The 24574-nt window shown below is 49.8% G+C and overlaps 2 non-coding genes and 1 pseudogene across 2 annotated transcripts; all 3 read right to left on the bottom strand.

Annotated features, from left to right (window-relative positions):
* Positions 1–5017: 5017 nt before the first annotated feature.
* LOC144674429 (U2 spliceosomal RNA) lies at positions 5018–5200 on the bottom strand. The gene has a single exon (XR_013574548.1). It is a non-coding gene; the product is annotated as a U2 spliceosomal RNA (small nuclear RNA).
* Positions 5201–14178: 8978 nt separating this feature from the next.
* On the bottom strand, positions 14179–14358 carry LOC144674424 (U2 spliceosomal RNA; annotated as a pseudogene).
* Positions 14359–23397: 9039 nt separating this feature from the next.
* LOC144674428 (U2 spliceosomal RNA) lies at positions 23398–23580 on the bottom strand. The gene has a single exon (XR_013574547.1). It is a non-coding gene; the product is annotated as a U2 spliceosomal RNA (small nuclear RNA).
* Positions 23581–24574: the final 994 nt, after the last annotated feature.

Below are 24574 nucleotides of genomic sequence, written 5' to 3'. Positions count from 1 at the left end.
TTGTAACTGTTGTCGTTTTTTTGTGGAAAAATATACCTTATCCATAAAATATCTGAAAGAACATTACAAAACATTTCAAAATGGCCATCGCAAAAAGTGCAATCATATTCCAGTTTTTCAAATAGATCATGTCGCACCCTGCGACGCTTCAATACGATCAATGAACATTACAGACATTTCAACATGCTGATTACAGGCAGTCAGACAGTGCAATAGTATTCAAGTTATCTACATAGATCATGTTGCACTCTGAGGTGCTTCAATACAATTGTGATAAATGTAATATTCACTGCATACATTCAATGTGAGTCTTTCAGGCCGAGGGGTCTATACCTTTCCCAGTCCCTCGGTGCACTATGGCTGAAAGGTCTTAGACAGCGACCGTTCCCCGCTGCGCATTTGTGGCGGCTGCCCCAAGCTTTAGTGCGTCCCTCAGCACGTAGTCCTCGGCCTTGGAATGTGCCAGCCAGTCTGCAACACTCTGCTGGGGACAACTCATTGCGCTGGAAGACCAACAAGTTTCGGGCAGACCAAAGAGCGTCTTTCACCGAGTAGATGATCCTCCACCTGCTTGTCTCGATGTGCGTCCCTGTCCCTGGGATCAACACGTAGAGCACAGAGACCTGTGTCACAGAACTGCTTGGGATGAACCGCGACAAAAACCACGGCAACTCTCTGCAGACCTTCTTTGCAAACGCACATTCCACAAAGAGGTGAACAACGGTCTCGTCCCCACGACAGCCACCTCGAGGTCAACATGCAGAGAGGCTGAGACTTCAGGAAGGATCTGACGGGGAGGGCATTTCTCACCACCAGCCAAGCTACGTCTTGGTGCTTGTTGGAAAGTTCTGGAGACGAGGCATTCTGCCAAACGACTTTGACAGTCTGCTCGGGGAAACATCGCACAGGATCCACCATCTCCTTTCCCCGCAGGGCCTATAGGACGTTACGTGCCGACCACTGCCTGATGGACTTGGGGTCAAAGGTGTTTTTCTGCATAAAGTTTTCCACCAGGGACAGGTGGTACGGCACGGTCCAACTACTTGGAGCGTTCCGCGGCAGCGTGGCCACACCCATCCTTCGCTAAACCGGGGACAGGTAGAACCTCAGCACGTAGTGACACCTGGTGTTTGCGTACCGAGGGTCTACGCACAGCTTGATACAGCCGCACACAAAGGTGGCCATCAGTATGAGGGCGATGTTGGGCACGTTTATTCCCCCTTTATCTAGAGGCTTATACAGCGCGTCCCTGCGGACACGATCCATTTTCGACCTCCAGATAAAGCGGAAGATGGCTCGGGTGATCGCCATCGCGCAGCAGTCTGGAATGGGCCAGACCTGCGCCATGTACAGCAACAGCGAGAGTGCCTCACACCTGATGACCAGGTTCTTACCCGCAACGGAGAGGAAGCGTCGCTCCCAGATTCCCAGTTTCCTTTTCACCATAGACACTGGATCCTTCCAGTTTCTAACGCATACCCCGGTCCCTCTGAACCATATCCCCAGCACCTTCAGGCCGTCAGCACTGACGGTGAAGGGGACAAAGGATCGGTCAGCCCAGTTCCCAAAGAACATGGCCTCGCTCTTCCCACGATTTACCTTGGCTCCCGAGTCCAGTTCGAACTGGTCGCAGATGTGGATCAGTCTGCACACCGACAGCGGATCAGAACAGAAGACGGCGACATCGTCCATGTACAGGGAGGCTTTGATCTGAGTGCCTCCACTGCCTGGGATCGTAACTCCTCTAATGCCCGGATCCTTCCTGATGGACTCAGCAAAGAACAGGCGAGAGAGGACAGCCCTGCCTGACTCCAGATTTAATTGGAAAGCTATCTGATTCCCACCCATTGATTGAGACTGCGCTACTGATGTTAGTGTAGAGTAGGATCCAACTGGATCCAATTGCGAATTCCCTCCCCAAACCCCATTTTGAGAGCACATCCACCATGTAGGTGTGCGATATTCTGTCAAAGGCTTTCTCCTAATCCAGGCTGATGAGGCAGGTGTCCACACCCCTGTCCTGCACATAGGCAATCGTATCCCTGAGCAGCGCCAGGCTGTCAGAGATCTTCCTGCCCGGCACAGAGCAGGTCTGGTCAGGGTGAATCACCAATTCCAGAGCGGATTTGACCCGATTGGCGATGACCTTGGACAGAATCTTATAGTCCACATTCAACAGTGAAATGGGTCGCCAATTTCTAATTTCCTCCCTTTCTTCCTTGTGCTTGTAGATGAGGGTGATGATGCCTTTCCTCATGGATTCTGACATACTGCCGGCCAGGAGCATACTCTCGTACACTCCTAGCAGGTCTGGGCCGATCAAGTCCCACAGAGCCGAATACAACTCCACCGGCAAGCCGTCGCTTCTGGGGAGATTTACTCTTCTCGAAGGACTCAAGGGCCTAAGTCAGTTCGTCAGGAGTTCGCGGTTTGTCCAGCCTCTCCCGTGTACTGTCGCCTGAGACCTCCGTGATAGAGGACAAGGAGGACTGGGAGGCCGTGCTGTCCGTCGGCTTCACGTCATAAAATCCGGCATAAAAGGATTTGCTGATCCTCAAAATGTCGGACTGCGCTGACTTTACTGATCCGTCTTCTTCATTCAGGCTGCTGATCACAGAGCTCTCTCTCTGTTCCTTTTGGAAGAAGAAACGTGAGCACGTCTCATCCTGCTCCACGGAGCGGGCTCTGGAATGGAAGATGTTCTTGGAGGCAAAGGGCTAGGCTTGCTGGCTCTTCACCTCTTGGAGTTCTTCCTTGACATCGACCCCCACCGACTGCAGCCGCAGCAGATTCTGCATGTTTTTCTGGAGTCGGGACATTTCCCTCTCTTCCTTTCTAGCTTTCTGGATGCTTTTGAGGATGAAAAACCTCTTGGTGTTTCCCTTGATCGCTTCCCACCAGTGTGTCAGGGACTCAAAGAGGGGTTTCATGGTTCTCCAACCTTCATAAGCCCTCTTGAGCTCCTCAATGTTCTCTGGGGTCAGCAGTTGCACGAATAGCTTCCATGCCCCCCTGCCCACCCTCAGGTCCTTCTCCAAGTGGCAGTCCGCCAGTAGGAGGCAGTGGTCAGAGAAGAACAACGGCTTGACCTCGGTGGATCTGACTGTGAATGCACGGGACACAAACAGGAAGTCTATCCTGGAACGAATGGACCCGTCTGGCCGCGACCAGGTGTATCTACGCTGCACTCCGTCTGCAGGGTTGCTGAAGACGTCGTGCAGCTTGGCATCCTTAACTGTTTCCATCAGGGATCTGGACGTAGCGTCCAATCTGCTGCCGGCCCTGCTGGATCGTCCAGCCGCATCGATGATGCAGTTGAAGTCACCGCCCAGAATGACCGGCCTGGAGGTCGCCAGCAGCAGTGGGAGCTGCTGAAAAACCTCCAGCCGCTCAGCTCCTTGTGACGGGCCATACACGTTAATTAACCGGAGTGGAGCGTTCTTGTACATTACGTCTGCTACGAGGAGTCGCCCGCCCACCACCTCCTTCACCTCGGAGACGGTGAAGTTGCCTCCCCGCAGCAGAATACCCAGGCCGGAGGAACGAGAGTCATTTCCGCCCGACCAGATCGATGGCCCATGGGACCACCACCGTGACCATTGCCTGTAGGAGCTGAACTGGATAACCTCACTTATCCACGTTAAACTCCATCTGCCAAATTTTGGCCCATTCACCTAACCTGTCCATATCCATTTGTAAATTTCTCATTTCTTCACTGCAACTTACTTTCCCACCTATTTTGGTGTCATCTGCAAATTTAGCTATGGTACCTTCTACTCCTGAATCCAAGTAAATAGTTGGGGCCCAAGGACCGAACCCTGTGGCACCCCACTAGTTACAGCTTGCCATCCACAAAAGACCCATTTATCCTGACTCTCTGCTTTCTGTTGGTTAGCCAAAGCTCTATCCAAGCAAATATATTACCCTTAGCTGCGTGTGATCTTATCTTGTGTATTAATCTTTTGTGCGGCACCTTATCAAATGCCTTCTGGAAGTCCAGACATACTACATCTACAGGATCGCCATTATCCACTTTGCTTGTCACATCTTCAAAGAACTCTAGCAATTTAGTCAAACACGATTTAGTCTTCATAAAGCCATGCTGACTCTGATGGATTGCATTTTGACTTGCATTTTAGGAGGGTAGTGAAGGCATTGGAGAGAGTGCAGAAGAGGTTTACGAGTTTGGTTCCAGGGGCGAGGAAGTTGAGTTATGAAGTAAGATTGGAGAAGTTGGGACTGTATTCCTTGGGGAAAAGAAGTCTGAGAGGAGACTTGATAGAGGTATTGAAAATCATGAGGTATCTGGAGAGAGTAGATAGGGAGAAACTGCTTGCACCGATGAAAGGATCGAGAAGGAGCGGGCACAGGTTTAAAGTAACTAGCAGAAGAAGCAAAAGTGATAGGAGCAGCGAGTGGTCAGGGTCTGGAATGCACCGCCTGATAGCGTGGCGGAGGCAGGTTCAATTGAAGAGGGAATGAGATGATTATTTGAAAAGAAAGCATGTGCTGGGTTACGTGGAGAAGGCAGGAGAATGGCACGAAGTGAAATGTTCATTGGGAGAGCTGGTGCAGTCACGACGGGCGGAATGGGCTCCTTGTGCAGTGTAAGGATTGTGTGAACGTGGATGTAGACGTTTCCGAGTAGCTGTGTAAAGTGTGTGAGCTTTGAGGTGTGAGTTTTGACTGTTGCTATATCAGCAGCAGCAGCAGCAGCGGGCGGGAGCGGCAGCAGAGAGCTGGTTGAAAATGTTGTGAGGCGAAAGGTGCAGCTGAGAGAGTGTTTGAGAGGTGTATTTGCAAGTGAAAGATGTTTTTGTATGAGTGAGGTAGAGTGTTTGTGAGATGAGAGTGGTGTCTGTGAGCGTTGGGTGAGCGTGCGTGTTTTTTGTGTGTAGATGGTGCGGGTGAGTGAGAAAGAAAGAAAGTTGGGTTTTGAAAGATGTGCGTGTTGAAAAGTAAAGAAAGCAGATGTTTGTAAGAAAACTATTTTTAGCATTGAAAATCCCCTGGAAAGGGGTGGTGCACCATTCCCAGAGATACTGCAATACCGGGTCGATGCGTGGAGTGGACGGAGCAAGCCCCTATTCCATCTCCCTGCTGCAAAAATCAATTTAATATATGGTCCCCAGATAAGGGACGTATCAGATATTAAACTGATAAGAACAGATTTTTTTTTTTTTTTTTTTTGTAAAAATATACTTTATTCATAAAATATCTTCAATCACATTCCAAACCATTTCAAAAACAACATTACAAGGGTACAATCCAGGTTAAACTTTTACAAAATGTATCACCAGGTGCATCAGTACAAACAATATTACAATCATTTACAGCCTTTCATTTTGAGCTGTACAGCCCGAGGGGCTCTAAACAGTTCCCAGTCTCTCGGTGCGCTGTGGCAGAAAGGTCTTAGACAGCGACCCTTCCCCATTGCGCCTTTGCGGCAGCTGCCCCAAGCTTTAGTGCGTCCCTCAGCACGTAGTCCTGGACTTTGGATTGTGCCAGTCCGCAACAATCGGTCGGGGACAACTCTTTGCGCTGGAAGACCAACAAGTTTCGGGCAGACCAAAGCGCCTCTTTCACCGAGTTGATGATCCTCCAGCTGCAGTCGATTTTTGTCTCGGTGTGTGTCCCTGGGAACAGCCCGTAGAGCACAGAGTCCTGTGTCACAGAACTGCTCGGGATGAACTTCGACAGCAACCACTGCATCTCTCTCCAGACTTTCTTTGCAAAGGCACAATCCACAAGGAGGTGAACAACGGTCTCTTCCCCACCACAGCCACCTCGAGGGCAACGTGCAGAGGGGGTGAGCCTCCTGGCGTGTAGGAAGGATCTGACGGGGAGGGCCTTTCTCACCACCAGCCAAGCCACGTCTTGGTGTTTGTTGGAAAGTTCTGGCGATGAGGCATTCTGCCAAATGACTTTGACAGTCTGCTCGGGGAACCATCCCACAGGGTCCACCCTCTCCTTTTCCCTCAGGGCCTCTAGGACGTTACGTGCTGACCACTGCCTGATGGACTTGTGGTCAAAGGTGTTTTTCTGCATAAATTTTTCCACCAGGGACAGGTGTTGCTGTACGTGGCGCAGGTCTGGCCCATTCCTCACTCCTGTGCTGTGGCGATCACGCCAGCCATCTTCCGCTTTATCTGGAGGTCAAAAGTGGATCCTGTTTGCAGGGACATGATGTAAGAAAACTCTGGATGAAGGGGGAAAAAACATGCCCAACATCACCCTCATCCTGATGGCCACCTTTGTGTATGGCAGTATCAAGCTGTGTGTAGACCCAAACACCAAGCGTCACTACGTGCTGAGGTTTTACCTGTCCCTGGTGTTGCGAAGGATGGGTCTGGCCACCCTGCCGCGGAACGCTCCAAGTGCCGTATCACCTGCCCCGTGTGGAAAAACTTATGCAGAGAAACACCTTTGTCCGCAAGTCCATCAGGCAGTGGTTAGCACGTATCACCCTAGAGGCCCTGCGGGAAAAGGAGATGGTGGATTCCGGCGGACGGTTCGCCGAACAGACCGTCAGGGTCATTTGGCAGAATGCCTCATCACCAGAACTCTGAAGAGAGTGGCCGTGGTTCTTGTCGAGGTGCATCCCGAGCAGTTCCGTGACACAGGTATGGACTCTGTGCTCCAGGGGCTGTTCCCAGGGACACACGCCGAGACAAACATCAACTACCGCCGGAGGATCCACTCGGTGAAAGACACTCTTTGGCTGTCCGAAACTTGTTGGTCTTCCATTGCAAAGAGTTGGCACATTCCAAGGTCCAGGACTACGTGCTGAGGGACGCACTAAAGTTTGGGGCAAAGGCGTAATGGAGAAAGGTCGCTGTCTACGGTTGCGCTAGATGTGTCGTGTAACTGGCAGGTAATGGAAAATTTCGAGAAACACTCAGTCACAAGGGAGAACACGTGACAGGCATGAGAGACAATCCATGAGTCTTTGTAGCTGAGTTTCCGTGTGAGCAACTAGCTCACAGCGCAGAGGAGTTCTTCGATCGAGGCCTGCTGTATTTTTGTCTTTGCTTTCAGCTTGAGCAGTCAAAGAACAAAGAAGAAAAAAAAGTACAGCACAGGAACAGGCACTTCGGCCCTCCAAGCCTGCGCCGATCGGTCTGTGGAGCTTGCCAGCTGACCAGGTATGCAGCTAAAGTCCTTCCACATCTACAGGGAAGGCAAAGTCAGCAGCGTTTCTCCCAGAGTGTAGAGAGTCCTTGGAACTCTCTTCCTCGAAAGGTGGTGGAAACAGAGTCTTTGAATATTTTCAAGACAGAGCTGGATAGATTAACAAGGCGGGGTTGGAAGGTTATCGCTGGTAGGCAGGAATGTGGGGTTGAGGTTACAATCGGATCAGCCATGACCTTCTGAGTAGTGGAGCAGGCTCTTGGGGCCCAGTGGCCTACTCCTGCTCCTAAGTTGTATGTTCATACATGTAGGGGCATTACTTTTTACTGATTCCAGTGCTTCTCCTGCACTGAACCTGGAGAGTACTACGTCAGCTGCTGTTGAGTTGTTTCCTGATGCCCTGCTTTCTTTTGTACGAGCTGTCTAGCATCCTCGTTTATGGGCTTCCTTTGCTTGGCGTTGGGCCTTCTTTTGGGCTGACTGTTGGTCTATTTCCTTTACGGGATGTCAGCATGACATCACCAGAAGGGAAATGTGTCATGTTATGAAGTCACAGTAAATAAGTCCAATGCATTATATCATTATAATAACACAAGATGATGATCAGCAGTGAGAAGGCAGGTGGCAGCAAGGATAAGTACAGGTACGACACAGCGAACAGCCTTAGATCCTGTTAAAATGTTGAAAATGTTTCTCCCCTTCTCGAAGATTATTTCCTTCAAAATTTTAGAAATCTTTCAGCTTCAACCAGAAGTCACACACAAGCCAAACAACAAAACCACCTGCGTGCACAGCACAGCACACCATCTGCCAGCCTGCAATGATGTCGGCTCTCTTTTAATCACCTTTTCCCCTCCAATCAGTCCTATTCAGCAGGCAAGCAAAGGAGCGCAGAAAATACATCTGCACGGCTGTTTCTAACTTCTAGAAAGGGAACAGCCTTATCCTAGGAAAGTGAAAAATATCTATACTGTCACAAAGTGATGAACTTGAACTGCAAAACACCACGCTTACCTGAGCTTGTGTCACAGTTTTTGCTGTCTATCTCAGCCAGTATTCTCAGTCGTCCATCCTGGCTTCTTGCTCTCTCTGCAGCTTTCAGATGCCTCCCCTTGGCCGGCCTCAGTGCTCAGTGATAGATCAGCGCTCGGTATTATTTCTGTCCTCAGTGGTAACTGCTAGGGGAGAAAGGCTTGACTTTTTCAATCACCTTTTACCTCAGTAAAATCCAAGTAGAACCTAAAGTGGCAATGCTTCTCCCTCTCAGCACCCAACATGTCTTGCCTTTTCTTCAGGTTGGATTTGAGGAAGCACTACAGTTGCTGCCTGGCTGCCATTTCAAGTACAGAGACAAGGGGCAGCCCCATGACCCCTCCCCCGACTCCTGCACAATATGCAAATGTAGCACATTGTCTGAGTGCAATTTGGGAGCTGAAGACGGTTTCACAGTGGGATACAAGATATGAGGAGAGGTTTCCTCACAGACACACCGCCACATAAGCCCCTTTAAATTTGCGCGGCTGTGCAAAAAGTTTAATGGGCCCGCACACTTAAACAAATCGGTCACGCACTGTAATGACTCGCCTCATTCAGTTCAACAGAAATTAGGATCATGTTTTTAACCTGTGCCCTAGTTTTAAAATATTTTGTGTTCCATATTTACTTTCTCAATTTGTTATTAATTTACTTTACATTGCTTTATATTCTATTTTGTCTTGGACATGCATCACGGTTCGTTCAATCTCACTGGTTAAGAAAATTAAAATATTTAGTTTGATCAGGGTCTTACACTTGTCAAGAGGAGCCCTTTCAAATACTGGCCTGCTTTTGGAGGCCTGAAGTCACTGGAGCTGCACAAGTCAAGACGACTGAAGGCCTGATTCGCTGTGTAATATACGATGCAGCATCTTGTTGCACTAGCAGGCAGGAAGGAGTTTTCTGCAATGCAGTTTAAAGGCTTGATACACTAAGTACACGTTCATTTCAGGTTTGTCATTTCAGGACGCTGCGTGTTTTTTTGCTCTGTTTTCTGACTCTGAAATTCTAATTCAGACTGTGGAGAAGAGCTGTTGTTGCTGCTGTTGGTTTTCTTTGTAACTGTTGTCGTTTTTTTGTGGAAAAATATACCTTATCCATAAAATATCTGAAAGAACATTACAAAACATTTCAAAATGGCCATCGCAAAAAGTGCAATCATATTCCAGTTTTTCAAATAGATCATGTCGCACCCTGCGACGCTTCAATACGATCAATGAACATTACAGACATTTCAACATGCTGATTACAGGCAGTCAGACAGTGCAATAGTATTCAAGTTATCTACATAGATCATGTTGCACTCTGAGGTGCTTCAATACAATTGTGATAAATGTAATATTCACTGCATACATTCAATGTGAGTCTTTCAGGCCGAGGGGTCTATACCTTTCCCAGTCCCTCGGTGCACTATGGCTGAAAGGTCTTAGACAGCGACCGTTCCCCGCTGCGCATTTGTGGCGGCTGCCCCAAGCTTTAGTGCGTCCCTCAGCACGTAGTCCTCGGCCTTGGAATGTGCCAGCCAGTCTGCAACACTCTGCTGGGGACAACTCATTGCACTGGAAGACCAACAAGTTTCGGGCAGACCAAAGAGCGTCTTTCACCGAGTAGATGATCCTCCACCTGCTTGTCTCGATGTGCGTCCCTGTCCCTGGGATCAACACGTAGAGCACAGAGACCTGTGTCACAGAACTGCTTGGGATGAACCGCGACAAAAACCACGGCAACTCTCTGCAGACCTTCTTTGCAAACGCACATTCCACAAAGAGGTGAACAACGGTCTCGTCCCCACGACAGCCACCTCGAGGTCAACATGCAGAGAGGCTGAGACTTCAGGAAGGATCTGACGGGGAGGGCATTTCTCACCACCAGCCAAGCTACGTCTTGGTGCTTGTTGCAAAGTTCTGGAGACGAGGCATTCTGCCAAACGACTTTGACAGTCTGCTCGGGGAAACATCGCACAGGATCCACCATCTCCTTTCCCCGCAGGGCCTATAGTTTTCCACCAGGGACAGGTGGTACGGCACGGTCCAACTACTTGGAGCGTTCCGCGGCAGCGTGGCCACACCCATCCTTCGCTAAACCGGGGACAGGTAGAACCTCAGCACGTAGTGACACCTGGTGTTTGCGTACCGAGGGTCTACGCACAGCTTGATACAGCCGCACACAAAGGTGGCCATCAGTATGAGGGCGATGTTGGGCACGTTTATTCCCCCTTTATCTAGAGGCTTATACAGCGCGTCCCTGCGGACACGATCCATTTTCGACCTCCAGATAAAGCGGAAGATGGCTCGGGTGATCGCCATCGCGCAGCAGTCTGGAATGGGCCAGACCTGCGCCATGTACAGCAACAGCGAGAGTGCCTCACACCTGATGACCAGGTTCTTACCCGCAACGGAGAGGAAGCGTCGCTCCCAGATTCCCAGTTTCCTTTTCACCATAGACACTGGATCCTTCCAGTTTCTAACGCATACCCCGGTCCCTCTGAACCATATCCCCAGCACCTTCAGGCCGTCAGCACTGACGGTGAAGGGGACAAAGGATCGGTCAGCCCAGTTCCCAAAGAACATGGCCTCGCTCTTCCCACGATTTACCTTGGCTCCCGAGTCCAGTTCGAACTGGTCGCAGATGTGGATCAGTCTGCACACCGACAGCGGATCAGAACAGAAGACGGCGACATCGTCCATGTACAGGGAGGCTTTGATCTGAGTGCCTCCACTGCCTGGGATCGTAACTCCTCTAATGCCCGGATCCTTCCTGATGGACTCAGCAAAGAACAGGCGAGAGAGGACAGCCCTGCCTGACTCCAGATTTAATTGGAAAGCTATCTGATTCCCACCCATTGATTGAGACTGCGCTACTGATGTTAGTGTAGAGTAGGATCCAACTGGATCCAATTGCGAATTCCCTCCCCAAACCCCATTTTGAGAGCACATCCACCATGTAGGTGTGCGATATTCTGTCAAAGGCTTTCTCCTAATCCAGGCTGATGAGGCAGGTGTCCACACCCCTGTCCTGCACATAGGCAATCGTATCCCTGAGCAGCGCCAGGCTGTCAGAGATCTTCCTGCCCGGCACAGAGCAGGTCTGGTCAGGGTGAATCACCAATTCCAGAGCGGATTTGACCCGATTGGCGATGACCTTGGACAGAATCTTATAGTCCACATTCAACAGTGAAATGGGTCGCCAATTTCTAATTTCCTCCCTTTCTTCCTTGTGCTTGTAGATGAGGGTGATGATGCCTTTCCTCATGGATTCTGACATACTGCCGGCCAGGAGCATACTCTCGTACACTCCTAGCAGGTCTGGGCCGATCAAGTCCCACAGAGCCGAATACAACTCCACCGGCAAGCCGTCGCTTCTGGGGAGATTTACTCTTCTCGAAGGACTCAAGGGCCTAAGTCAGTTCGTCAGGAGTTCGCGGTTTGTCCAGCCTCTCCCGTGTACTGTCGCCTGAGACCTCCGTGATAGAGGACAAGGAGGACTGGGAGGCCGTGCTGTCCGTCGGCTTCACGTCATAAAATCCGGCATAAAAGGATTTGCTGATCCTCAAAATGTCGGACTGCGCTGACTTTACTGATCCGTCTTCTTCATTCAGGCTGCTGATCACAGAGCTCTCTCTCTGTTCCTTTTGGAAGAAGAAACGTGAGCACGTCTCATCCTGCTCCACGGAGCGGGCTCTGGAATGGAAGATGTTCTTGGAGGCAAAGGGCTAGGCTTGCTGGCTCTTCACCTCTTGGAGTTCTTCCTTGACATCGACCCCCACCGACTGCAGCCGCAGCAGATTCTGCATGTTTTTCTGGAGTCGGGACATTTCCCTCTCTTCCTTTCTAGCTTTCTGGATGCTTTTGAGGATGAAAAACCTCTTGGTGTTTCCCTTGATCGCTTCCCACCAGTGTGTCAGGGACTCAAAGAGGGGTTTCATGGTTCTCCAACCTTCATAAGCCCTCTTGAGCTCCTCAATGTTCTCTGGGGTCAGCAGTTGCACGAATAGCTTCCATGCCCCCCTGCCCACCCTCAGGTCCTTCTCCAAGTGGCAGTCCGCCAGTAGGAGGCAGTGGTCAGAGAAGAACAACGGCTTGACCTCGGTGGATCTGACTGTGAATGCACGGGACACAAACAGGAAGTCTATCCTGGAACGAATGGACCCGTCTGGCCGCGACCAGGTGTATCTACGCTGCGCTCCGTCTGCAGGGTTGCTGAAGACGTCGTGCAGCTTGGCATCCTTAACTGTTTCCATCAGGGATCTGGACGTAGCGTCCAATCTGCTGCCGGCCCTGCCGGATCGTCCAGCCGCATCGATGATGCAGTTGAAGTCACCGCCCAGAATGACCGGCCTGGAGGTCGCCAGCAGCAGTGGGAGCTGCTGAAAAACCTCCAGCCGCTCAGCTCCTTGTGACGGGCCATACACGTTAATTAACCGGAGTGGAGCGTTCTTGTACATTACGTCTGCTACGAGGAGTCGCCCGCCCACCACCTCCTTCACCTCGGAGACGGTGAAGTTGCCTCCCCGCAGCAGAATACCCAGGCCGGAGGAACGAGAGTCATTTCCGCCCGACCAGATCGATGGCCCATGGGACCACCACCGTGACCATTGCCTGTAGGAGCTGAACTGGATAACCTCACTTATCCACGTTAAACTCCATCTGCCAAATTTTGGCCCATTCACCTAACCTGTCCATATCCATTTGTAAATTTCTCATTTCTTCACTGCAACTTACTTTCCCACCTATTTTGGTGTCATCTGCAAATTTAGCTATGGTACCTTCTACTCCTGAATCCAAGTAAATAGTTGGGGCCCAAGGACCGAACCCTGTGGCACCCCACTAGTTACAGCTTGCCATCCACAAAAGACCCATTTATCCTGACTCTCTGCTTTCTGTTGGTTAGCCAAAGCTCTATCCAAGCAAATATATTACCCTTAGCTGCGTGTGATCTTATCTTGTGTATTAATCTTTTGTGCGGCACCTTATCAAATGCCTTCTGGAAGTCCAGACATACTACATCTACAGGATCGCCATTATCCACTTTGCTTGTCACATCTTCAAAGAACTCTAGCAATTTAGTCAAACACGATTTAGTCTTCATAAAGCCATGCTGACTCTGATGGATTGCATTTTGACTTGCATTTTAGGAGGGTAGTGAAGGCATTGGAGAGAGTGCAGAAGAGGTTTACGAGTTTGGTTCCAGGGGCGAGGAAGTTGAGTTATGAAGTAAGATTGGAGAAGTTGGGACTGTATTCCTTGGGGAAAAGAAGTCTGAGAGGAGACTTGATAGAGGTATTGAAAATCATGAGGTATCTGGAGAGAGTAGATAGGGAGAAACTGCTTGCACCGATGAAAGGATCGAGAAGGAGCGGGCACAGGTTTAAAGTAACTAGCAGAAGAAGCAAAAGTGATAGGAGCAGCGAGTGGTCAGGGTCTGGAATGCACCGCCTGATAGCGTGGCGGAGGCAGGTTCAATTGAAGAGGGAATGAGATGATTATTTGAAAAGAAAGCATGTGCTGGGTTACGTGGAGAAGGCAGGAGAATGGCACGAAGTGAAATGTTCATTGGGAGAGCTGGTGCAGTCACGACGGGCGGAATGGGCTCCTTGTGCAGTGTAAGGATTGTGTGAACGTGGATGTAGACGTTTCCGAGTAGCTGTGTAAAGTGTGTGAGCTTTGAGGTGTGAGTTTTGACTGTTGCTGTATCAGCAGCAGCAGCAGCAGCGGGCGGGAGCGGCAGCAGAGAGCTGGTTGAAAATGTTGTGAGGCGAAAGGTGCAGCTGAGAGAGTGTTTGAGAGGTGTATTTGCAAGTGAAAGATGTTTTTGTATGAGTGAGGTAGAGTGTTTGTGAGATGAGAGTGGTGTCTGTGAGCGTTGGGTGAGCGTGCGTGTTTTTTGTGTGTAGATGGTGCGGGTGAGTGAGAAAGAAAGAAAGTTGGGTTTTGAAAGATGTGCATGTTGAAAAGTAAAGAAAGCAGATGTTTGTAAGAAAACTATTTTTAGCATTGAAAATCCCCTGGAAAGGGGTGGTGCACCATTCCCAGAGATACTGCAATACCGGGTCGATGCGTGGAGTGGACGGAGCAAGCCCCTATTCCATCTCCCTGCTGCAAAAATCAATTTAATATATGGTCCCCAGATAAGGGACGTATCAGATATTAAACTGATAAGAACAGATTTTTTTTTTTTTTTTTGTAAAAATATACTTTATTCATAAAATATCTTCAATCACATTCCAAACCATTTCAAAAACAACATTACAAGGGTACAATCCAGGTTAAACTTTTACAAAATGTATCACCAGGTGCATCAGTACAAACAATATTACAATCATTTACAGCCTTTCATTTTGAGCTGTACAGCCCGAGGGGCTCTAAACAGTTCCCAGTCTCTCGGTGCGCTGTGGCAGAAAGGTCTTAGACAGCGACCCTTCCCCATTGCGCCTTTGCGGCAGCTGCCCCAAGCTTTAGTGCGTCCCTCAGCACGTAGTCCTGGACTTTGGATTGTGCCAGTCCGCAACAATCGGTCGGGGACAACTCTTTGCGCTGGAAGACCAACAAGTTTCGGGCAGACCAAAGCGCCTCTTTCACCGAGTTGATGATCCTCCAGCTGCAGTCGATTTTTGTCTCGGTGTGTGTCCCTGGGAACAGCCCGTAGAGCACAGAGTCCTGTGTCACAGAACTGCTCGGGATGAACTTCGACAGCAACCACTGCATCTCTCTCCAGACTTTCTTTGCAAAGGCACAATCCACAAGGAGGTGAACAACGGTCTCTTCCCCACCACAGCCACCTCGAGGGCAACGTGCAGAGGGGGTGAGCCTCCTGGCGTGTAGGAAGGATCTGACGGGGAGGGCCTTTCTCACCACCAGCCAAGCCACGTCTTGGTGTTTGTTGGAAAGTTCTGGCGATGAGGCATTCTGCCAAATGACTTTGACAGTCTGCTCGGGGAACCATCCCACAGGGTCCACCCTCTCCTTTTCCCTCAGGGCCTCTAGGACGTTACGTGCTGACCACTGCCTGATGGACTTGTGGTCAAAGGTGTTTTTCTGCATAAATTTTTCCACCAGGGACAGGTGTTGCTGTACGTGGCGCAGGTCTGGCCCATTCCTCACTCCTGTGCTGTGGCGATCACGCCAGCCATCTTCCGCTTTATCTGGAGGTCAAAAGTGGATCCTGTTTGCAGGGACATGATGTAAAAAAACTCTGGATGAAGGGGGAAAAAACATGCCCAACATCACCCTCATCCTGATGGCCACCTTTGTGTATGGCAGTATCAAGCTGTGTGTAGACCCAAACACCAAGCGTCACTACGTGCTGAGGTTCTACCTGTCCCTGGTGTTGCGAAGGATGGGTCTGGCCACCCTGCCGCGGAACGCTCCAAGTGCCGTATCACCTGCCCCGTGTGGAAAAACTTATGCAGAGAAACACCTTTGTCCGCAAGTCCATCAGGCAGTGGTTAGCACGTATCACCCTAGAGGCCCTGCGGGAAAAGGAGATGGTGGATTCCGGCGGACGGTTCGCCGAACAGACCGTCAGGGTCATTTGGCAGAATGCCTCATCACCAGAACTCTGAAGAGAGTGGCCGTGGTTCTTGTCGAGGTGCATCCCGAGCAGTTCCGTGACACAGGTATGGACTCTGTGCTCCAGGGGCTGTTCCCAGGGACACACGCCGAGACAAACATCAACTACCGCCGGAGGATCCACTCGGTGAAAGACACTCTTTGGCTGTCCGAAACTTGTTGGTCTTCCATTGCAAAGAGTTGGCACATTCCAAGGTCCAGGACTACGTGCTGAGGGACGCACTAAAGTTTGGGGCAAAGGCGTAATGGAGAAAGGTCGCTGTCTACGGTTGCGCTAGATGTGTCGTGTAACTGGCAGGTAATGGAAAATTTCGAGAAACACTCAGTCACAAGGGAGAACACGTGACAGGCATGAGAGACAATCCATGAGTCTTTGTAGCTGAGTTTCCGTGTGAGCAACTAGCTCACAGCGCAGAGGAGTTCTTCGATCGAGGCCTGCTGTATTTTTGTCTTTGCTTTCAGCTTGAGCAGTCAAAGAACAAAGAAGAAAAAAAAGTACAGCACAGGAACAGGCACTTCGGCCCTCCAAGCCTGCGCCGATCGGTCTGTGGAGCTTGCCAGCTGACCAGGTATGCAGCTAAAGTCCTTCCACATCTACAGGGAAGGCAAAGTCAGCAGCGTTTCTCCCAGAGTGTAGAGAGTCCTTGGAACTCTCTTCCTCGAAAGGTGGTGGAAACAGAGTCTTTGAATATTTTCAAGACAGAGCTGGATAGACTAACAAGGCGGGGTTGGAAGGTTATCGCTGGTAGGCAGGAATGTGGGGTTGAGGTTACAATCGGATCAGCCATGATCTTCTGAGTAGTGGAGCAGGCTCTTGGGGCCCAGTGGCCTACTCCTGCTCCTAAGTTGTATGTTCATACATGTAGGGGCATTACTTTTTACTGATTCCAGTGCTTCTCCTGCACTGAACCTGGAGAGTACTACGTCAGCTGCTGTTGAGTTGTTTCCTGATGCCCTGCTTTCTTTTGTACGAGCTGTCTAGCATCCTCGTTTATGGGCTTCCTTTGCTTGGCATTGGGCCTTCTTTTGGGCTGACTGTTGGTCTATTTCCTTTACGGGATGTCAGCATGACATCACCAGAAGGGAAATGTGTCATGTTATGAAGTCACAGTAAATAAGTCCAATGCATTATATCATTATAATAACACAAGATGATGATCAGCAGTGAGAAGGCAGGTGGCAGCAAGGATAAGTACAGGTACGACACAGCGAACAGCCTTAGATCCTGTTAAAATGTTGAAAATGTTTCTCCCCTTCTCGAAGATTATTTCCTTCAAAATTTTAGAAATCTTTCAGCTTCAACCAGAAGTCACACACAAGCCAAACAACAAAACCACCTGCGTGCACAGCACAGCACACCATCTGCCAGCCTGCAATGATGTCGGCTCTCTTTTAATCACCTTTTCCCCTCCAATCAGTCCTATTCAGCAGGCAAGCAAAGGAGCGCAGAAAATACATCTGCACGGCTGTTTCTAACTTCTAGAAAGGGAACAGCCTTATCCTAGGAAAGTGAAAAATATCTATACTGTCACAAAGTGATGAACTTGAACTGCAAAACACCACGCTTACCTGAGCTTGTGTCACAGTTTTTGCTGTCTATCTCAGCCAGTATTCTCAGTCGTCCATCCTGGCTTCTTGCTCTCTCTGCAGCTTTCAGATGCCTCCCCTTGGCCGGCCTCAGTGCTCAGTGATAGATCAGCGCTCGGTATTATTTCTGTCCTCAGTGGTAACTGCTAGGGGAGAAAGGCTTGACTTTTTCAATCACCTTTTACCTCAGTAAAATCCAAGTAGAACCTAAAGTGGCAATGCTTCTCCCTCTCAGCACCCAACATGTCTTGCCTTTTCTTCAGGTTGGATTTGAGGAAGCACTACAGTTGCTGCCTGGCTGCCATTTCAAGTACAGAGACAAGGGGCAGCCCCATGACCCCTCCCCCGACTCCTGCACAATATGCAAATGTAGCACATTGTCTGAGTGCAATTTGGGAGCTGAAGACGGTTTCACAGTGGGATACAAGATATGAGGAGAGGTTTCCTCACAGACACACCGCCACATAAGCCCCTTTAAATTTGCGCGGCTGTGCAAAAAGTTTAATGGGCCCGCACACTTAAACAAATCGGTCACGCACTGTAATGACTCGCCTCATTCAGTTCAACAGAAATTAGGATCATGTTTTTAACCTGTGCCCTAGTTTTAAAATATTTTGTGTTCCATATTTACTTTCTCAATTTGTTATTAATTTACTTTACATTGCTTTATATTCTATTTTGTCTTGGACATGCATCACGGTTCGTTCAATCTCACTGGTTAAGAAAATTAAAATATTTAGTTTGATCAGGGTCTTACACTTGTCAAGAGGAGCCCTTTCAAATACTGGCCTGCTTTTGGAGGCCTGAAGTCACTGGAGCTGCACAAGTCAAGACGACTGAAGGCCTGATTCGCTGTGTAATATACGATGCAGCATCTTGTTGCACTAGCAGGCAGGAAGGAGTTTTCTGCAATGCAGTTTAAAGGCTTGATACACTAAGTACACGTTCATTTCAGGTTTGTCATTTCAGGACGCTGCGTGTTTTTTTGCTCTGTTTTCTGACTCTGAAATTCTAATTCAGACTGTGGAGAAGAGCTGTTGTTGCTGCTGTTGGTTTTCTTTGTAACTGTTGTCGTTTTTTTGTGGAAAAATATACCTTATCCATAAAATATCTGAAAGAACATTACAAAACATTTCAAAATGGCCATCGCAAAAAGTGCAATCATATTCCAGTTTTTCAAATAGATCATGTCGCACCCTGCGACGCTTCAATACGATCAATGAACATTACAGACATTTCAACATGCTGATTACAGGCAGTCAGACAGTGCAATAGTATTCAAGTTATCTACATAGATCATGTTGCACTCTGAGGTGCTTCAATACAATTGTGATAAATGTAATATTCACTGCATACATTCAATGTGAGTCTTTCAGGCCGAGGGGTCTATACCTTTCCCAGTCCCTCGGTGCACTATGGCTGAAAGGTCTTAGACAGCGACCGTTCCCCGCTGCGCATTTGTGGCGGCTGCCCCAAGCTTTAGTGCGTCCCTCAGCACGTAGTCCTCGGCCTTGGAATGTGCCAGCCAGTCTGCAACACTCTGCTGGGGACAACTCATTGCGCTGGAAGACCAACAAGTTTCGGGCAGACCAAAGAGCGTCTTTCACCGAGTAGATGATCCTCCACCTGCTTGTCTCGATGTGCGTCCCTGTCCCTGGGATCAACACGTAGAGCACAGAGACCTGTGTCACAGAACTGCTTGGGATGAACCGCGACAAAAACCACGGCAACTCTCTGCAGACCTTCTTTGCAAACGCACATTCCACAAAGAGGTGAACAACGGTCTCGTCCCCACGACAGCCACCTCGAGGTCAACATGCAGAGAGGCTGAGACTTCAGGAAGGATCTGACGGGGAGGGCATTTCTCACCACCAGCCAAGCTACGTCTTGGTGCTTGTTGGAAAGTTCTGGAGACGAGGCATTCTGCCAAACGACTTTGACAGTCTGCTCGGGGAAACATCGCACAGGATCCACCATCTCCTTTCCCCGCAGGGCCTATAGGACGTTACGTGCCGACCACTGCCTGATGGACTTGGGGTCAAAGGTGTTTTTCTGCATAAAGTTTTCCACCAGGGACAGGTGGTACGGCACGGTCCAACTACTTGGAGCGTTCCGCGGCAGCGTGGCCACACCCATCCTTCGCTAAACCGGGGACAGGTAGAACCTCAGCACGTAGTGACACCTGGTGTTTGCGTACCGAGGGTCTACGCACAGCTTGATACAGCCGCACACAAAGGTGGCCATCAGTATGAGGGCGATGTTGGGCACGTTTATTCCCCCTTTATCTAGAGGCTTATACAGCGCGTCCCTGCGGACACGATCCATTTTCGACCTCCAGATAAAGCGGAAGATGGCTCGGGTGATCGCCATCGCGCAGCAGTCTGGAATGGGCCAGACCTGCGCCATGTACAGCAACAGCGAGAGTGCCTCACACCTGATGACCAGGTTCTTACCCGCAACGGAGAGGAAGCGTCGCTCCCAGATTCCCAGTTTCCTTTTCACCATAGACACTGGATCCTTCCAGTTTCTAACGCATACCCCGGTCCCTCTGAACCATATCCCCAGCACCTTCAGGCCGTCAGCACTGACGGTGAAGGGGACAAAGGATCGGTCAGCCCAGTTCCCAAAGAACATGGCCTCGCTCTTCCCACGATTTACCTTGGCTCCCGAGTCCAGTTCGAACTGGTCGCAGATGTGGATCAGTCTGCACACCGACAGCGGATCAGAACAGAAGACGGCGACATCGTCCATGTACAGGGAGGCTTTGATCTGAGTGCCTCCACTGCCTGGGATCGTAACTCCTCTAATGCCCGGATCCTTCCTGATGGACTCAGCAAAGAACAGGCGAGAGAGGACAGCCCTGCCTGACTCCAGATTTAATTGGAAAGCTATCTGATTCCCACCCATTGATTGAGACTGCGCTACTGATGTTAGTGTAGAGTAGGATCCAACTGGATCCAATTGCGAATTCCCTCCCCAAACCCCATTTTGAGAGCACATCCACCATGTAGGTGTGCGATATTCTGTCAAAGGCTTTCTCCTAATCCAGGCTGATGAGGCAGGTATCCACACCCCTGTCCTGCACATAGGCAATCGTATCCCTGAGCAGCGCCAGGCTGTCAGAGATCTTCCTGCCCGGCACAGAGCAGGTCTGGTCAGGGTGAATCACCAATTCCAGAGCGGATTTGACCCGATTGGCGATGACCTTGGACAGAATCTTATAGTCCACATTCAACAGTGAAATGGGTCGCCAATTTCTAATTTCCTCCCTTTCTTCCTTGTGCTTGTAGATGAGGGTGATGATGCCTTTCCTCATGGATTCTGACATACTGCCGGCCAGGAGCATACTCTCGTACACTCCTAGCAGGTCTGGGCCGATCAAGTCCCACAGAGCCGAATACAACTCCACCGGCAAGCCGTCGCTTCTGGGGAGATTTACTCTTCTCGAAGGACTCAAGGGCCTAAGTCAGTTCGTCAGGAGTTCGCGGTTTGTCCAGCCTCTCCCGTGTACTGTCGCCTGAGACCTCCGTGATAGAGGACAAGGAGGACTGGGAGGCCGTGCTGTCCGTCGGCTTCACGTCATAAAATCCGGCATAAAAGGATTTGCTGATCCTCAAAATGTCGGACTGCGCTGACTTTACTGATCCGTCTTCTTCATTCAGGCTGCTGATCACAGAGCTCTCTCTCTGTTCCTTTTGGAAGAAGAAACGTGAGCACGTCTCATCCTGCTCCACGGAGCGGGCTCTGGAATGGAAGATGTTCTTGGAGGCAAAGGGCTAGGCTTGCTGGCTCTTCACCTCTTGGAGTTCTTCCTTGACATCGACCCCCACCGACTGCAGCCGCAGCAGATTCTGCATGTTTTTCTGGAGTCGGGACATTTCCCTCTCTTCCTTTCTAGCTTTCTGGATGCTTTTGAGGATGAAAAACCTCTTGGTGTTTCCCTTGATCGCTTCCCACCAGTGTGTCAGGGACTCAAAGAGGGGTTTCATGGTTCTCCAACCTTCATAAGCCCTCTTGAGCTCCTCAATGTTCTCTGGGGTCAGCAGTTGCACGAATAGCTTCCATGCCCCCCTGCCCACCCTCAGGTCCTTCTCCAAGTGGCAGTCCGCCAGTAGGAGGCAGTGGTCAGAGAAGAACAACGGCTTGACCTCGGTGGATCTGACTGTGAATGCACGGGACACAAACAGGAAGTCTATCCTGGAACGAATGGACCCGTCTGGCCGCGACCAGGTGTATCTACGCTGCGCTCTGTCTGCAGGGTTGCTGAAGACGTCGTGCAGCTTGGCATCCTTAACTGTTTCCATCAGGGATCTGGACGTAGCGTCCAATCTGCTGCCGGCCCTGCTGGATCGTCCAGCCGCATCGATGATGCAGTTGAAGTCACCGCCCAGAATGACCGGCCTGGAGGTCGCCAGCAGCAGTGGGAGCTGCTGAAAAACCTCCAGCCGCTCAGCTCCTTGTGACGGGCCATACACGTTAATTAACCGGAGTGGAGCGTTCTTGTACATTACGTCTGCTACGAGGAGTCGCCCGCCCACCACCTCCTTCACCTCGGAGACGGTGAAGTTGCCTCCCCGCAGCAGAATACCCAGGCCGGAGGAACGAGAGTCATTTCCGCCCGACCAGATCGATGGCCCATGGGACCACCACCGTGACCATTGCCTGTAGGAGCTGAACTGGATAACCTCACTTATCCACGTTAAACTCCATCTGCCAAATTTTGGCCCATTCACCTAACCTGTCCATATCCATTTGTAAATTTCTCATTTCTTCACTGCAACTTACTTTCCCACCTATTTTGGTGTCATCTGCAAATTTAGCTATGGTACCTTCTACTCCTGAATCCAAGTAAATAGTTGGGGCCCAAGGACCGAACCCTGTGGCACCCCACTAGTTACAGCTTGCCATCCACAAAAGACCCATTTATCCTGACTCTCTGCTTTCTGTTGGTTAGCCAAAGCTCTATCCAAGCAAATATATTACCCTTAGCTGCGTGTGATCTTATCTTGTGTATTAATCTTTTGTGCGGCACCTTATCAAATGCCTTCTGGAAGTCCAGACATACTACATCTACAGGATCGCCATTATCCACTTTGCTTGTCACATCTTCAAAGAACTCTAGCAATTTAGTCAAACACGATTTAGTCTTCATAAAGCCATGCTGACTCTGATGGATTGCATTTTGACTTGCATTTTAGGAGGGTAGTGAAGGCATTGGAGAGAGTGCAGAAGAGGTTTACGAGTTTGGTTCCAGGGGCGAGGAAGTTGAGTTATGAAGTAAGATTGGAGAAGTTGGGACTGTATTCCTTGGGGAAAAGAAGTCTGAGAGGAGACTTGATAGAGGTATTGAAAATCATGAGGTATCTGGAGAGAGTAGATAGGGAGAAACTGCTTGCACCGATGAAAGGATCGAGAAGGAGCGGGCACAGGTTTAAAGTAACTAGCAGAAGAAGCAAAAGTGATAGGAGCAGCGAGTGGTCAGGGTCTGGAATGCACCGCCTGATAGCGTGGCGGAGGCAGGTTCAATTGAAGAGGGAATGAGATGATTATTTGAAAAGAAAGCATGTGCTGGGTTACGTGGAGAAGGCAGGAGAATGGCACGAAGTGAAATGTTCATTGGGAGAGCTGGTGCAGTCACGACGGGCGGAATGGGCTCCTTGTGCAGTGTAAGGATTGTGTGAACGTGGATGTAGACGTTTCCGAGTAGCTGTGTAAAGTGTGTGAGCTTTGAGGTGTGAGTTTTGACTGTTGCTGTATCAGCAGCAGCAGCAGCAGCGGGCGGGAGCGGCAGCAGAGAGCTGGTTGAAAATGTTGTGAGGCGAAAGGTGCAGCTGAGAGAGTGTTTGAGAGGTGTATTTGCAAGTGAAAGATGTTTTTGTATGAGTGAGGTAGAGTGTTTGTGAGATGAGAGTGGTGTCTGTGAGCGTTGGGTGAGCGTGCGTGTTTTTTGTGTGTAGATGGTGCGGGTGAGTGAGAAAGAAAGAAAGTTGGGTTTTGAAAGATGTGCATGTTGAAAAGTAAAGAAAGCAGATGTTTGTAAGAAAACTATTTTTAGCATTGAAAATCCCCTGGAAAGGGGTGGTGCACCATTCCCAGAGATACTGCAATACCGGGTCGATGCGTGGAGTGGACGGAGCAAGCCCCTATTCCATCTCCCTGCTGCAAAAATCAATTTAATATATGGTCCCCAGATAAGGGACGTATCAGATATTAAACTGATAAGAACAGATTTTTTTTTTTTTTTTTTTTGTAAAAATATACTTTATTCATAAAATATCTTCAATCACATTCCAAACCATTTCAAAAACAACATTACAAGGGTACAATCCAGGTTAAACTTTTACAAAATGTATCACCAGGTGCATCAGTACAAACAATATTACAATCATTTACAGCCTTTCATTTTGAGCTGTACAGCCCGAGGGGCTCTAAACAGTTCCCAGTCTCTCGGTGCGCTGTGGCAGAAAGGTCTTAGACAGCGACCCTTCCCCATTGCGCCTTTGCGGCAGCTGCCCCAAGCTTTAGTGCGTCCCTCAGCACGTAGTCCTGGACTTTGGATTGTGCCAGTCCGCAACAATCGGTCGGGGACAACTCTTTGCGCTGGAAGACCAACAAGTTTCGGGCAGACCAAAGCGCCTCTTTCACCGAGTTGATGATCCTCCAGCTGCAGTCGATTTTTGTCTCGGTGTGTGTCCCTGGGAACAGCCCGTAGAGCACAGAGTCCTGTGTCACAGAACTGCTCGGGATGAACTTCGACAGCAACCACTGCATCTCTCTCCAGACTTTCTTTGCAAAGGCACAATCCACAAGGAGGTGAACAACGGTCTCTTCCCCACCACAGCCACCTCGAGGGCAACGTGCAGAGGGGGTGAGCCTCCTGGCGTGTAGGAAGGATCTGACGGGGAGGGCCTTTCTCACCACCAGCCAAGCCACGTCTTGGTGTTTGTTGGAAAGTTCTGGCGATGAGGCATTCTGCCAAATGACTTTGACAGTCTGCTCGGGGAACCATCCCACAGGGTCCACCCTCTCCTTTTCCCTCAGGGCCTCTAGGACGTTACGTGCTGACCACTGCCTGATGGACTTGTGGTCAAAGGTGTTTTTCTGCATAAATTTTTCCACCAGGGACAGGTGTTGCTGTACGTGGCGCAGGTCTGGCCCATTCCTCACTCCTGTGCTGTGGCGATCACGCCAGCCATCTTCCGCTTTATCTGGAGGTCAAAAGTGGATCCTGTTTGCAGGGACATGATGTAAGA

The sequence above is a fragment of the Cetorhinus maximus genome, unplaced genomic scaffold (genome assembly GCF_964194155.1).
Source record: "Cetorhinus maximus unplaced genomic scaffold, sCetMax3.hap1.1 HAP1_SCAFFOLD_651, whole genome shotgun sequence".
NCBI lineage: Eukaryota > Metazoa > Chordata > Chondrichthyes > Lamniformes > Cetorhinidae > Cetorhinus > Cetorhinus maximus.
This window is presented reverse-complemented; position numbering and strand designations above follow the sequence as displayed.